Genomic DNA, 13,999 nt, shown 5'->3' on the forward strand with positions numbered 1-13,999 from the left:
AGTAGAAAGCCAATATGAAATATGAAGCCTGAAGGGATTCTTATCCCCCATCCAAGCCTTGTGGATTCTTATAATCCTTCCATGTTTTAAGATACTGAAAAAAATTAAAAGAAAATTGCCACGTACTTTCTCCCTGTACTCTGTAAATGCAACTCATAAGTAAAATGGCTGCAGACATTAAAGGAATTCTATCTAAATTATTAGAATTCAAATTAACATGATCTATAGACATAGAAAAATTACAATTTAGGACATCAAAAATAATCTTCACCCATATTTAAAAAGAAAATAAAAGGAAGAACAGAATAATAGACACATAATAGACACTTCTAAATGTATCAGCAGTCTTCCAAACCTTTCTGATAAGAAGTCCTTATAATTATATAGTTTCTGAATGTATAAGAAAATGAAATCATATACCAGTACAGTGACTGAAGTGCATTCCAGTAGTTCTCCAGCCATTACAAGATTGTTTAGCTGCTGGAAGCAAATTCTAAGAGTCTAATTTAGTCAGTTCCTGTTTGTGGGAATTAAAAATAATATAAAAATGTTTGAGTTAGTTTTTTACATCTATCTTCTGTTTTCTGCTGAAACAATTGCAGCTACTAGCAACTAAATATATGAGGTTATAATAAACAAGTCAGTGAAAGAGGGGCAAATTTCTGTATCTTGATGGTGAAAAAGCTTATGTAACTTCTTTTAGAGGCTTACAAAACTTCCTAGTAAATAGTACAATCTTGCAATGCACAGGACTCCAGCACTATTAATCTTAGAGAAATAAATAGAGGTTTCTATGCATTTTTCAGTTTTATGTGTGCAAATATTTCCATAGGAGAATCTGCAAAGGAGCCCATATTCTATGCTGGGGAAGACTTGGAAATGAGCTTACCCACAGGTATCCTTCCCTACACCCTCCTCCCGGCCAGGCAGGGGCAAAGTGGTGCCACCTGGGCAGGAGAAAGGAGAGGACCAGCTGATGGCAGCTGAATGCTGGTACAGCCAAGATGCAGAGGCACCAGCGCAGCACAGAGCTTAACAGGGCAGCTGGGTGATGCTCACAGGCATGAAGACGGTCATGCCCTGAGCTCTGCTTTTGGGCGTCCCCAAGGGGAGGCAGGTCGGCTGGTGAAAACCTGTGGTGACTGGTGGCAGCAGCTGTGCTTTACCTCATTAGATTCACACTGTGGTTTTTCACCAAACGTAAATAAAGCTCTTGAATCATGGTCATTAGGGCACTGTAAAAGCATTTGATATTTTCCCCTGCTGTACTTTTGCTTTAACTGCAAATAACTGACAGCAGCAATTTTGTTTCTCAGCACAACCCTAACTTGATATAGAGTCCCTTGGACTAGTATCTCACCGCTACTCCCTGCACATTACAAAAAGAGAAGTCTTTATTGGATATTTTATGGCAGTTCGGCTTTAGCTGAGCTTTGAATGCTCCTCTTACAGAGACTGCTGAAAGAGGCTGTTCAAAATCTTCAGCATCTTTGCAGGTACTTTGCAGTGGAGCTGCAGCTTCAATGTTTTATGTCCAGAGACCTAATACGAGCACAGAAGAAACACGGGAGATCCCCTCCTCACTGAAATAAGAATAACCTTGGATACAGCCTCTTTGCAAGTGGCTTTCCCCAGCATTGGAATAAAATATACTTCAAAGCTGCTGGTCAGCTTTTCCCAGTCACAAAGCTGTCTGCTGATTCTCAGATTTTCGAAGTGCGCACTCCAGATTTAAAGCAGCCCTTCAGTTAAATTCTGACGTGTGGCATACTTGCCATGGACCTCAGTACAAGGGATGGAATTATATCCTCTGGCCAGTTGTCTTCAGTTTTATAGCCCAGCATTGCAGCTTTTCTATCCCATGCACTCCCATTCAGTTGCATTTCCAGCATGTTAAATTATTGGGCTACTTCATTTTAGAATAGGGTTCCCAAATAGCAAAGGTCTCACCAGCACTTGCTGACAATGTTCAGTGTGCAGAGATGGCTTTGTTGCAACTGTGACTTGGATACAACTCCTGCTTACCTCTGCCTAGAAAGGGTTTACCATACTAAAGGAATAATTGTTTTCTGCCTGTCTAAGGTTACTTTCTGCTCTACCCTCCTAAGGTATCTACAGTTGCAATGATGTTTTTTGAATGTACTTTTGAATTGTTGGTCAACCACTCCTGCACCTGTTTCAAGCAGAGGGAGGGTATTTGAGCACTGCAGGAACAAGCGATTAATTTGCGTCTTGTGTCAGTGCTGAGTATTGCCATGTTACTGGAGTCAGTGTCATTGACAGTCTCCCAAAATGTGTGAGTTCACATTTGCTTTATGAGCAAAGCCTTCCACATGCTTTCAGCCTGTAGCACGGATAAACTTTGGGCCCCTGTGGCAGCCCCTGTGTAGCTGTATCCTAATGGTAAGTCCCCTTGTCCAGGAGCAAATGTGCCTAGGGTGGTCTCTTTTCATCACATTCAACTACGTTTTGATAACAGACCACAGTTTCATCTGTAGCTTTGTGGTACAGAGTTTTTCACTGGGAGGTACCCTCGGCCCGGGGAAGGTTTGGGATCAAGGTCCTTCGTTTTCTCAGGCAATGCTCTAACTTCTACACCAGTGTGTAAATTGCAGGTTACCTTTTGGAGTGGAAGTGGCCCTGGTTGCTATATTTGTGCTGGGCTCAATGCGTGCTGCAAGACTACCCCTCAAGGAAGGCAGGTAGAACCTACCCACTACTCTGCTTCTGTTCCTGGTAGCCCAAGTAGCAGCAATTGTACATATACTATCAGAAATCTGGAAGAGATGAAGCTAGAAATATCTCCAGGCTACATTTCCCACAGCATTGTTCAGGTTAGCTTTTGTTTTTGTAACAGGGAAGGAAAAATTTCCCTGCATGTTTTCTTATGGTACATACCTTCTTTAGAAGATATGAGATGAAAATACCAGGCCAGAAATAACTTGAAAGTTGTCCATCAAATGCACACCTTCCTTAGTGTTATCAAAGCATCCAAGAAATACTATATCTTAAATATTTCATTACGTATCCTGACATGAAGATCTGCAGGAGAAAAAAAATGGAAGTATTACTATTCATGGATCCATTTATCATAAGTAAGATGAATTTACATGTTCTCAGGGTGCCCAGCCTGAGCAGTGTGCAAGACACCATTTAAACAGACCTCTACTAGTTGTCAAAAAATTGAAGCTTCTGTCCCTGAGATGAAAGGTCTTATTCATAAATGCAGCTTCCCACATTAAAAATGAAAATGCCAGGCTGATGTGTCATCTTAAATTAAGCAGCAGTAATGTTCAGACATGACCAATCCATCTAATTTGAAGCCAAAGAAGAATTATTTTAGTTTCCAAGCTCATTTAGGTTGTATCTAAACCAGAAATGCTTATTTTTCAAAGGATATGAAGCATATTACACTAACACCATGAGATTCATTACTTGGAGGAAGGACTAGAACTTTCAGTCATTAGGCAAAGTCACATTTCTTTTTGGCATTTTAGCAGTTTTCCAGGTTTGAATTCAAGGCAGTAATCACACTTGCATTTTTCTGGGCAGCAGGTAGTAAGTGAAGTTATCCCACATCTTTTATTACTGAGTGGTTTTACTACCTTATATATGTAGGAAAGTGATCCAGTTTAAAAATAGTCTTTTTCAAAATCATCTAGTGATCGTCAGGCTGGGATGGACCTCTTTTATTATTATTTTAGTAGTAGTAGTAGCTGTGGTAGTATTATAAGAACAAAAAATGAGCCGCTTTTCCCCATGTTTGATTTAGAGCACAAAGCCTTGCATGCTGTCCCTGTGTTCGTGAGGCACACAGCAGTCATGCTGCTGTCACAGACTCTGTCAGAATTTACGTTGAAGGCAACTCAGCACAGGAGAAATTTCTGTTCAGCTTCCCTCCCCCTAGACACACCTTTTTTTCTGATGTTCAGGTATTTCCAATGCTTTCATTGATGTTTCATTTTCTGTCCCCAGGAAACATCTGGATTGGGCACGTTTGCCTCCCAGTCCCTGGCAAACAATGTGACAAGAGAATCATTTTGGCATCCAGAAAATGCCACCTCATTTGTCACCCACTGCCTGTGCTGCCCCCCATGGTTCCTCCTGCCTCACCCTCTCTGACCTCCAGTTCTTTATACATTTGTAAAGAAGGGGATTTGTCTTCACAGCTCTTGCAATTCTCTTTATTTTTTATGTTTATTTTTGGGACTGGGCCATCTGTTCTGTGTAGAAGGAAGGGCTTAAGGAGGAAGGCAGATGTGTATGCCATTAAAATAGTTTCTTTAGCTTTTTCAGTTTATTTGTCTGATGATTCCTACTCTTTCTGTCTCTCATGATTTGCCTTCATTAAATACTCTGATCCATGCTTAAAAACATTTTGATCAGTGACACTTCCTTACAGCTTTCCTTCTTCATCTCTAAACATTGTGCCCCTTGGCACTAAATCAAGGCAGAAGAGAAAAGCTTCCTAAGTTACGCTGTGAGGAGAGCGTGCAGTACAAACCTAGACAGAGGAAAGGATTAATTCAAGCCTGAAAGGTCTTTGTAAGCTGGGAAGGTGCGCTGGGAAGGTGTTCAGCACAGATAAGGATAGGAGACCCAGGGAGACAAAGCCTGAAGTTAGTTTTGGGGGAGAATCTGGTAAAAAAGAGGCCAGGCAGAATAGTAAGTAAGGATTCAACTGGACGGTGCAGTATCAGGTAGAGAGGTTTTAAAGGGGAGCCCTGGCACTGGAAGAGCAGGGAAGCTGGAGAGGAGACGAGGAGGAATGGAGGCAGTCCCGACAGTCCCTGCAAATAGTGGGGAGGTACTGAGACCATGAGAAAAGTTGGGTTGTGGGTCTAGTTCCCTGCTCCACCAGCAGGCAATGGAACAAGCATTAATTACATCAAAACTTCCAAAGTTTTTTGTGTGTGTGTCCCAAATAGAGCCCACTGTTTACACTTGAATCCACTGGTAGACAGGATTCATTCAAAGGCAGGAATGAAAAACTTGAAAATCCAGATTCTGTCTCTGAGAAAATGAAGGCTTTGAAAAAGGCTTAGAAGAATGCGCTCAAAATCTTGCTGTTTCTACCCAGACTGAAGAAAAACTGTCTGGAAGCTTTTTTCTCATGCTATTTTTTAATTTTTCTTGGAAGCCCTTAGGGTCTTAAACTGTAGCTCTGTGGAAGAGAGAATGAAAAATGTACCTGAATATATCTGCTACAAAAACAACAGGAATGCAGGAAAAAAATGTGCCTCTGGCTAAGAGAATCTGGAAAAATTGAGGAGGAATGCTACAAGCAGCTCTTTGAAAGGGTTGGTACTGGTGGTCTATGGAGCCCTGAGAGAGTGAGCGGTATATATCTCTGGAAGGAAACAAAGAGGATCACACATATCATGAACAGACTTACATAAACTATCGAGAGGATTGTACCTCCATTTTAAGGTTTTTAACAGTTCACAAAAAATAGTTTTAAAAAGGAGAGAGAGAAAAAAAAATTAGAACCATGAGTACTGAAGACTCTGTTTCAACACGAACTCTAAGTCTTTTTCATTATTACTCCTAAACTCCATACAAAGGTGTATGTCCCTACATATTCTGTATATGGTTTAAATCCTAACACAAAAAATAAGGTTGTAGTAACTTGCAATAGGTTTTCGTTCCTTGTTAGAATACCGTTCAGAACTCATCAGCTTTGAGATGACTCTAGTACAAGTCTTCCTTCTACAGCAAATCTTTTAGGGTGAGATCCAAAATAACTGTTGTCACACCAAGTGCGACTTAGAGGTAAAGCACCTAACTGCAACAGTGTGATCCAAGAAATCCCTGCTCACTCTTATTAAGGCATTTAAGAGATCATAGTCTCCCAATTTTCCATAGCAAGCTCATTTAACTGAAGTTTTACTATTTCATACACCTATTAATGCCACCATGTTATGTGCATCGAACTTCTGCCCCACCTACCTACTTGGCAGGTCTCCTGAAGAGCCTGGTTAATTTGGCATGCTCAGATAACACCTAAACGGCACTGAGAGCACTCCATCCACTCAGAGGAAGGAGGAGAGAGGAAGCAGAGGCAGTGGATACTGGATTTATATTAGGTTTGCTGCAAAGGCACTTTCTCAGAAAGCAGGTGATACAAATTCTTATTTATCCTGGCTATGAAAAGAATTGAAACCTACACTTGTGGTATCTAATTTGCTACTGGTATAAATATGCTCCTATGGTGGAAAGGACAGACTGGTCCCTCCTGCTCATGTAAAAAAAGTTACGGATGGAAGCTCTCAAGAAAACAGAGCACATCTGCTCTTGCATGCTTAGAACCTGCATGCATGAGGCAATTTCTGGCCTTTAGTCTCAGCCTGGCAGATTCACCTGCTCCTGGGAGGCAGGAGTGTCTGTCCGCCTGTTGGAGTGGGAGTCCTGAGCCTGTCTGCACATACTGGTATGAGACAGTCCTCAAGACAGTGCCCACATGTGAAAATCAGTCTCAAGTTTCTGGCAGTACTCTCCTCTTAGTTTTCTCTTTGAAATGGTTTAAATATTTCTTTGCTTGGCAAGCTGAGAGTTGTTAACTCCAAGCCCTAAGCATGTAGGAAGCACACGCTTAGACAGGCTGACACAGGATCACCAGCTCCCGCTCCGGAGTACAGTAAGTTTAAGGCTTTGCAGCACTGACTATCACAATGCTGAAGCCCCTTTTGCGACTGTTTTAAATCTCCATTAAGCAGCCATTAAGTCTTCGTGGATACATACTGAGCATAAATTTATGTGCTTTTTTTTGCCTCAGGTTCTTCAAAAGTATTATCATGAAACACAGTATGACTGAATTGCATTTGGCTAGTGGTTAACAACAATAAGCAAAAGATAATCAGGATATCTCAAACTGTTATAATTTACTTAGTGATACATCCCTTTATTGTTTGCTCAGCTTCTATATGAGTTTAATTTCAAATTGACATTTGGTCTTTTGTCACTTTGTGGCAAAGCAACCAGAATAATATTTAATTACATTTTTTCTGTTTAATCATTTTAAAAATAGACCAGGGTTGAGTCCTGCAGTACTTTTAAAATAAAAGAATGCTCTCACAAAAATCATGTTAAGCTTGAAGAAAACGCTCATGGCATCATCTCAGTGTTTTCTCAGTGACATAATTAGGTTCCCTAAAACTTCTATGATTCATTCTTTGTGGCAGGAGAGAAGAAAGATCTCCTCCCATTAGGTGCCTGACAGATCAATGTTGTTTGCATTCCTGTTTCTCTCCAAAGGGAGTATTAGGGGCTTTTTAGGGGGTAGGGAGAATATTTACAAATTGGGTGAGGAAATTATTTCATTTTTGCAGTAAGTGTGTACTTAGATTTATCACTTCCTCAAACCAATTTCCTACAAAGAGATCAAAAGCCCTCTTAGATGCAGACAGCATTTTTCACATGAACTATTTCTAGACTCCCATTTTAATGCTTTTTGGAAGCCTATTGCTACATTAGTAATGGATTTTCTCACTCTGCCAAGTTACCTGACAGCTAGCTGATAGCCAGTGATAAGCTAACATACATATATGCTAGACAGGTGCCTGCATGTGATTGAATTAGCATTATCTGCATTTAAACTCTTTTTTCTGCACCCTGAAAGTATGTAATGGGGAAGCAATCAGTAATTACACAACAATGGATCTCTTTGTACAAAGATCTTCCTGAGCTGGCCGTGTATTTTAGTTATCTAGGTTGATAAATATGGAAATTTAGCTGCCTGATTTTGAGTGTCTTCCACGCTTTGCAGTCTCAGCTGAGTTTCTCCCTAGATGCTAGCTATTCAGATAATTTGGGGGCATAGGAAAATGTATCAAGTGTCAAAATGTGTTGCTGAAAATCTTAAGGATTTTCATAAAAAATGTTCATTTGACAATTCCCCACAGCAACCCAAGCCCCTTAAAATCACAGGTTTCATGTTTTCTACAGTCCTGGTGATCCTCACCCAGAGCTTTTTCTGTACCTATTCCTGTCCTTTTCTCTCACAGCCCACTTTTGGAAAATATTGCTTCTGATCGTGAAAAAAGTCTGTTACCAGAAAATTCCTAGGCCTTGCTATCTGTACTGGGTTGCCAAAAGGGCTCAGACAGTCAGGCCAACAAACAAAACATTTTACTAAAAAATTGGTGTGTGAGAGGACATCATTTGGAACATAAGAGCCTATGCTGTCACAGCCACCCTTCTTGTGTTTCACCGAAGGTCCTTGTCTCCCTTCACCTTTACCACTATACGTGTCTGAGATCCACTTGTTTTAAAGATATTTCTGAGGAGTTTTAAGGGTCTTTTCATTTCCTCACTGACAATTGTTCATCAACTGTGCCAGTTATTCATGGTGTGAATTCATCAGAGAGGCTTTAAGAATACTTGTATGTGTTTTGCTTCTTTGTTTATTTTAATTTGTCTTGCCTTTTGTGCCTTTGCCCCAACACTTTCTTTTCTGTCACTTGCCAGTGTGTAAAGCTGTTTCCATCCCTCAGTAACATATTTGTGTGATGCAGTGATAAAAGGATACGCTACCGTCCTTTCAAACTGTCATCTGCTTAAAAGAAATGTCAACAGTGCTGAAATCTGTGATGCTCATCACATTGACACTTCAGGGGTACAATTAAATGGCTAGATTAAGACCCACATGGGTCAATTTTTTCATGCATTACAACTAAATGAAGTTGAGTGTTGCAAATGGAAAATGCCTCTTACTAAGCACTTCACATAATCTCTTTCTGTTACCTTAGACACCTACAGAGAGCACATATCTCGCATTAGCTCACTGAAATACACTCAAAAGGTCCAGGAAAAATGTCAGGTAAAAGGGCCACTGTATGAGTTTTCCTACCAGTGCATAGAGGTAATTCTCAGCACAGCTGTGATGGGGAGACCTGCGGGAAGGATAGAGATGGATTTCAGAAGTCAGGCGAGAAAATTTTCAAGGTGCTGTTCAGAACCCGAACTGTGCCTTCTCAGCCCAAGTGATCTTTCAGTGAGCAATTCAAGTAGAGCCCCAAAGAAGGCTGGTGAGATAAATAAGAGTTTGCTCACCTGTGAAGGTCTGCTGGACTGAGATAGACGCTCAAATAATCTCAGCTAAGTTTGCTTGCAGCTATGCCATTTTTAGCATCCTGTTTCATTCTTTTAATATTGAACACATAATTTACAAACATGTTCCTTTTCTGCATTAGATAAGGTGGCCCATCCACCTGAGTAAGGCTGGCATATTAATGTTGCTAGGTTGATGACTATATGATTTCCTTTTCACATCCTATGTACAATCCTTCCTACCAGCTTCACAAGGACCACCTTCCTAGATCATGAACAATGCCACAAATACAGTTTATTTACAGTCAAAGCAAGTGATACAGTGGTCCATGGAGCTCACAAATATATGGGCAATGTCCACTGACATTAATAGAGCTCTTCAAGATGAGTACAGCCACATTCTTCTGTCAGGTCTTTGAGTGTTCTTCCTGTCTGGTTGCTGCAACATGGAGACATTGGATTCCTGTCCCAGGCCTTCACAACTGGAGCATGACTGACTGGATTTTCTGCCCCCTGCCCACCAGCTGAGGTAGGGGTTCGTGGCAATACAAGGAAACTGGGTGAGGATGAGGAGAGAAGAGACTGCTCTCTGTGACCTGGCCAATCAGTCACTCCCAGAGGAAGGAAGACATAGTTTCAGTCCAACATATTGCCAGCTTATAAACTGCATTCCTGCAAAATCCATGTATTCTTCCTCCGGTCTGCCACAGCTTATGGTACCTGTGAGCACCACATCACAACACAAGTCAACATCATGCATAACACAGAGGACAAACAAAAGCCAGGCAAGCCACCCCCCAAACACATGCCTGACTCCACCTAACACCCCCCGTGGGCACAGGATAATGACCCATATGATCGGTTGCCAAAATTTTGTTTCACCCAGAAGAGAATTAATGAGTATTTGCTGAAGCCAGTCTGGAAGAAGTAACCATAACTCAACAGTGGGGCAGAGGCTAAGCTGGTTACCCCAAAGGACATCCAGCAGAATAACTATGGTCCTGTCTTAAAAGAGTCATAGTTACTCCTGCCAATCGACAAACAGATCTCAGTTTTCCAGTATATGTACAGTTTACTGTATACGACAATGCAAATGGCAGGAGGGAAAAGGAAGTGGGATCTTGCTGTACTAAAAGCAGTAAACAGTTATGGTAGTTGCAAGCAATAGTGACTCAAAGCCAGCAAGAGGAAACACAAGGGAGCTGCCAAACATCAGCCAAAATGGTTCCAGAAATTAACTTGTGTCTTCCAAGGAAACTTTAAAATTATGTGCCTAAGATTCAAAAATTGGTCTTTTCAGGAAAAAAAAAAAAAGGGGGAAAGGAAAAAGAAAATAAGCATACATGGTTCCTCTAAGAGAAGGTGACTTTGATTTAAATCTTATAGAGAAACCTGAGATCCCTTTGCTGGCAGAAGTGATTACCTTCCTCCCATCCCCCTATCCCCCCTGTTTTGTATCTCAATGTGATTTTTTTGTACTAATTAAAGGTGCTGCACTGACAGCACAGAGAAAAAAAAATGCAATCCCTCTGCCTTCAATGCCAGAACAAATCCAGCACAGACAGCAATATTCTTTGAATTGTTCTACACTGTGTCTGAGGTCTACTCAGAAGGGATCGCTCCTGGGGCAAGAAGTTATGCAGTTATGTTACACGGCGCAGTGCAGCTATCAGTGTCAATTCCGTATCTGTCAGCTAGGTACAAGCTGTGGCAGTGCCGCACTGCTGCTTCAGCAGTCCTAGCAGCCCAGGGCTCTGACTGCAAACGTGTGGCTCTTGGTAGCACCCATACTAGATGAATCTGACTAGCGTAGGTACAGCTGGGTTGCACCGGCCAGCCATGTGGGCTACCTTGTGGATAGCCAAAGATCAGCCTGGTGGAGGGGAGTTTCTTCAGCATGGGATTTCCTCTACTAAATCAGTGTTGCTCCCTGGAAGGAAGAAGGAAAGGGATGGAGAGACAGACCCATAATGCTTATCTCTGTGTTTCAGTCCAACAGATTACTTTTTCCAGCTCACTATGGACACATCATTCTTACCAGACTATAGAAACGAAGCACAGGAAAGTCATTCCCTTGTTTTCTGAAGGCATCTAGCATCAAGAGCTCATTGAGTCCATGTCCTCCTGTTTGTACTTATGAATTTCTTTGAATCAGAGCCTGAATTTCTCTGTGTACCTTCACTACTACTTGATCTTCACACGATTCTGCAAGGGCAAAAGACATGGGGAGGGAGGCAGGCATAAGGGAGCTGGAAAGTTGTGATGCTTGTAAGAAGAGTATGCCAGCAGGAAACACCCTTCAGAATCACTGCTATGACTCCTTTCCGGGGCGGGGGGTGGGGTGGGGGGGTGGGTGGGCAACCAATTAGCTAGAAATGTGAATTATTCAGTATCACAGAGCTAATGCTGTAAGGAACAAGTGTTCTAACTGGTCTTTGATCTCTTAGTACTCTGTGGGGAACCAGATCATCTGCACTTTCCTGTAACCTAACTCACTGCGTAATTCTGAAATTTTGACCCGAAATAGAAGTGCCAAAGGCGTGAAATTTCTAGTTATAATATCCAGATTAATAGGAGTAAAATTACAATTAAGGTACTCTAGAATACTTCACCTGTGATCAGTAGAACTCAAACACTCAGGTGTTAATTTATATTTTAGGAATTCATGCTAGGTTTTCTTAGCTATTTCTGTAGAATAATTAGTATCATTTTTCATTTTCTAAAAAAAAAATAATTGGAAGAGTAAAAATATGAAATCAGATCCAGATATAAGAAAAATACGAAGAAAGAGTAAATTATGTACTGAAAAAGAAGACACTCTCTGGATTATAACTGAAATATAGGACACAGGTAAACAGTGGCATATGGCAAGTTCTGCTTATCCAGCCTAAAGCTTCCTCATGCTGGAACATCCCTTTGGCTTAGGTGACCGTGTTTCTACCACAGAAACCAAGATATAGAGCTGGCGGATGGGTGTCCTCCAGACATCAACAAGTAGCACTTTCTTTATCAGGATCCTTTATCTTGCATTTTAGCAATGGCATGCTGAGAGTGTGCTCAACATTTTTCAGTCTGATTCTCTCTGGAGACTCTTGATTATTCAATTCTGAGCACGTACAGGGAGACATGCTATTTTAATTTTGAGATGCGGGGCCGGGGGAGGTGGGGTGGTGGAATGAACCCCTCCTCATCTAGGAAGTAACGAATGAATTTACCAGAAAGTTGGCATGCTGGGATGGCCAAGACCAAGAAATTTACAAAAAGAAGGGTGGCCAATGGGAAACAGGGGACTGGGTCTGCAAAGTAGTGGTTGTGCTTGTTGGAATGGATGTGCGCCTCTAACTACACTGCTTTGCCTAGCTGCTTCTGCAGGAGCCCACTGGCCCCATAGCTGGATTCTCTCCTCAGTGATGTGGGTGGATGTCCCACTCCACAGCTGGCTGGGAAGATAAAACAACCTTTGCTCCACCTCAAAGGACAGGTCAGTCTGTGCAAAGCACTGACACATTTTTCCTCTCCCCTCCTCCCTTGCTAGACCGAGCTCGCTCAGAGCATGGCCACCAGGCAGAGCCCTGGGCCCAGGAGGCAGGAACACTCGGGGAATGCTTTTGGGCTTTAAACTTGAGTAAGGTGCTGAGCCCCGCTGCGTGGTCAGGGCACCCATAGTCTGCCTGCTCTGACAGCAGAAAAATAAGGCGATAGAGGTCATTACTGGGAGCAAAGATGGCACCAAGGGTTTTAGCTATCTGAAGGGTGAGCAACTGAGAAGCTTTGAGGGTGACGGAGTGCCAGTGCCAACTACATGAAGTCTCATGCCTAAATGCCCTCATGAATTTAGGGTCCACTTACAGAGTTGTACCACTGACATATAGGGCAGGGGTAGCACTCAACAGACCTCAGCTCTTGCATCCATCTGGAGCAAACGGGAAGCAGAGAGGTGCAGAATAACATCTGGCTATTTTGTCCTTGCATCTTCATGCTCTGTTTTCCGTGGGTGAAAAAGAGGACCTCTTGCTGCCCGGCACTGGCTACTGACAGGCAGGAAACATGGCTTCCTTGGGGTCTTATTACATAAGAAACATCAGCAGAAATTAAATTGCTCCTTGACAAAATCCATGGTGCTGTGTGTCACTTCTGACAGAACAACAGTCGTCTCCATAAGCTTCATCTGAAAATGACAGGAAATGATTTTGTGGGGATGGCAGGACATTCCAGCTGCTACAGATTAGATAAGTCACCTTCAGCATGCTCTGTATGCCAACCTGAACAGGCAGAAAAAAAGAAAGTGGATGATGAAGCACTGCTAATTTGCAAAACACTTAACCTGTATGCAATTATCATATATAGTGCCTCTAGCAGACCAGCTCTGCCACTTCCCGCTCTTAAAAAACAGCAGACCCGTGCTGGGGATCACCACAGGACTATAGCTTTGTGCAACTGGATTAAAATGTAGGATGCTGTGTAATTTTCTACAAACCTGCTTATTTAATCGGTGCTGCCAGAAAAGTCAGTGCTCCTCATTTCCTGAAGAAGTTAGAAAGGCATAGAACAAAATAAAAGAGTATTTCCTTTCTAGACAAAGACAATTTGTGCAAATATTAGGGGTGAATGGGTGGCACTGAATTTTTGCTGTAGTTTTTATCACAGCAGGAACTTAAGGTCATTAAATACAGATGGAATATACTTCCTATTCCACAGCCAAGATTACTAATAAATCAAAAGCTGCAAGAGTTCAGAAACTTGTAATGATTAGACTTTTTTATAAAACTGTTCTCTAAAGTGGCTGCTTTAAGGAAGAACAAGTGGGCTACCTGCACCATAAATCAATGGGTTTTATTTAGTGTTTGAATTAAAACAAATTGGATGGAAATTAGATTGTAGTTCTTTTCCTGCTTTTACAGGGAGGTTAGAGTGCATTCTCTAATACTTCTGTTGCATTTCTTTTTTCTCA

This window comes from Falco biarmicus, chromosome 2, assembly GCF_023638135.1.
Source record: "Falco biarmicus isolate bFalBia1 chromosome 2, bFalBia1.pri, whole genome shotgun sequence".
NCBI classification, from domain to species: domain Eukaryota; kingdom Metazoa; phylum Chordata; class Aves; order Falconiformes; family Falconidae; genus Falco; species Falco biarmicus.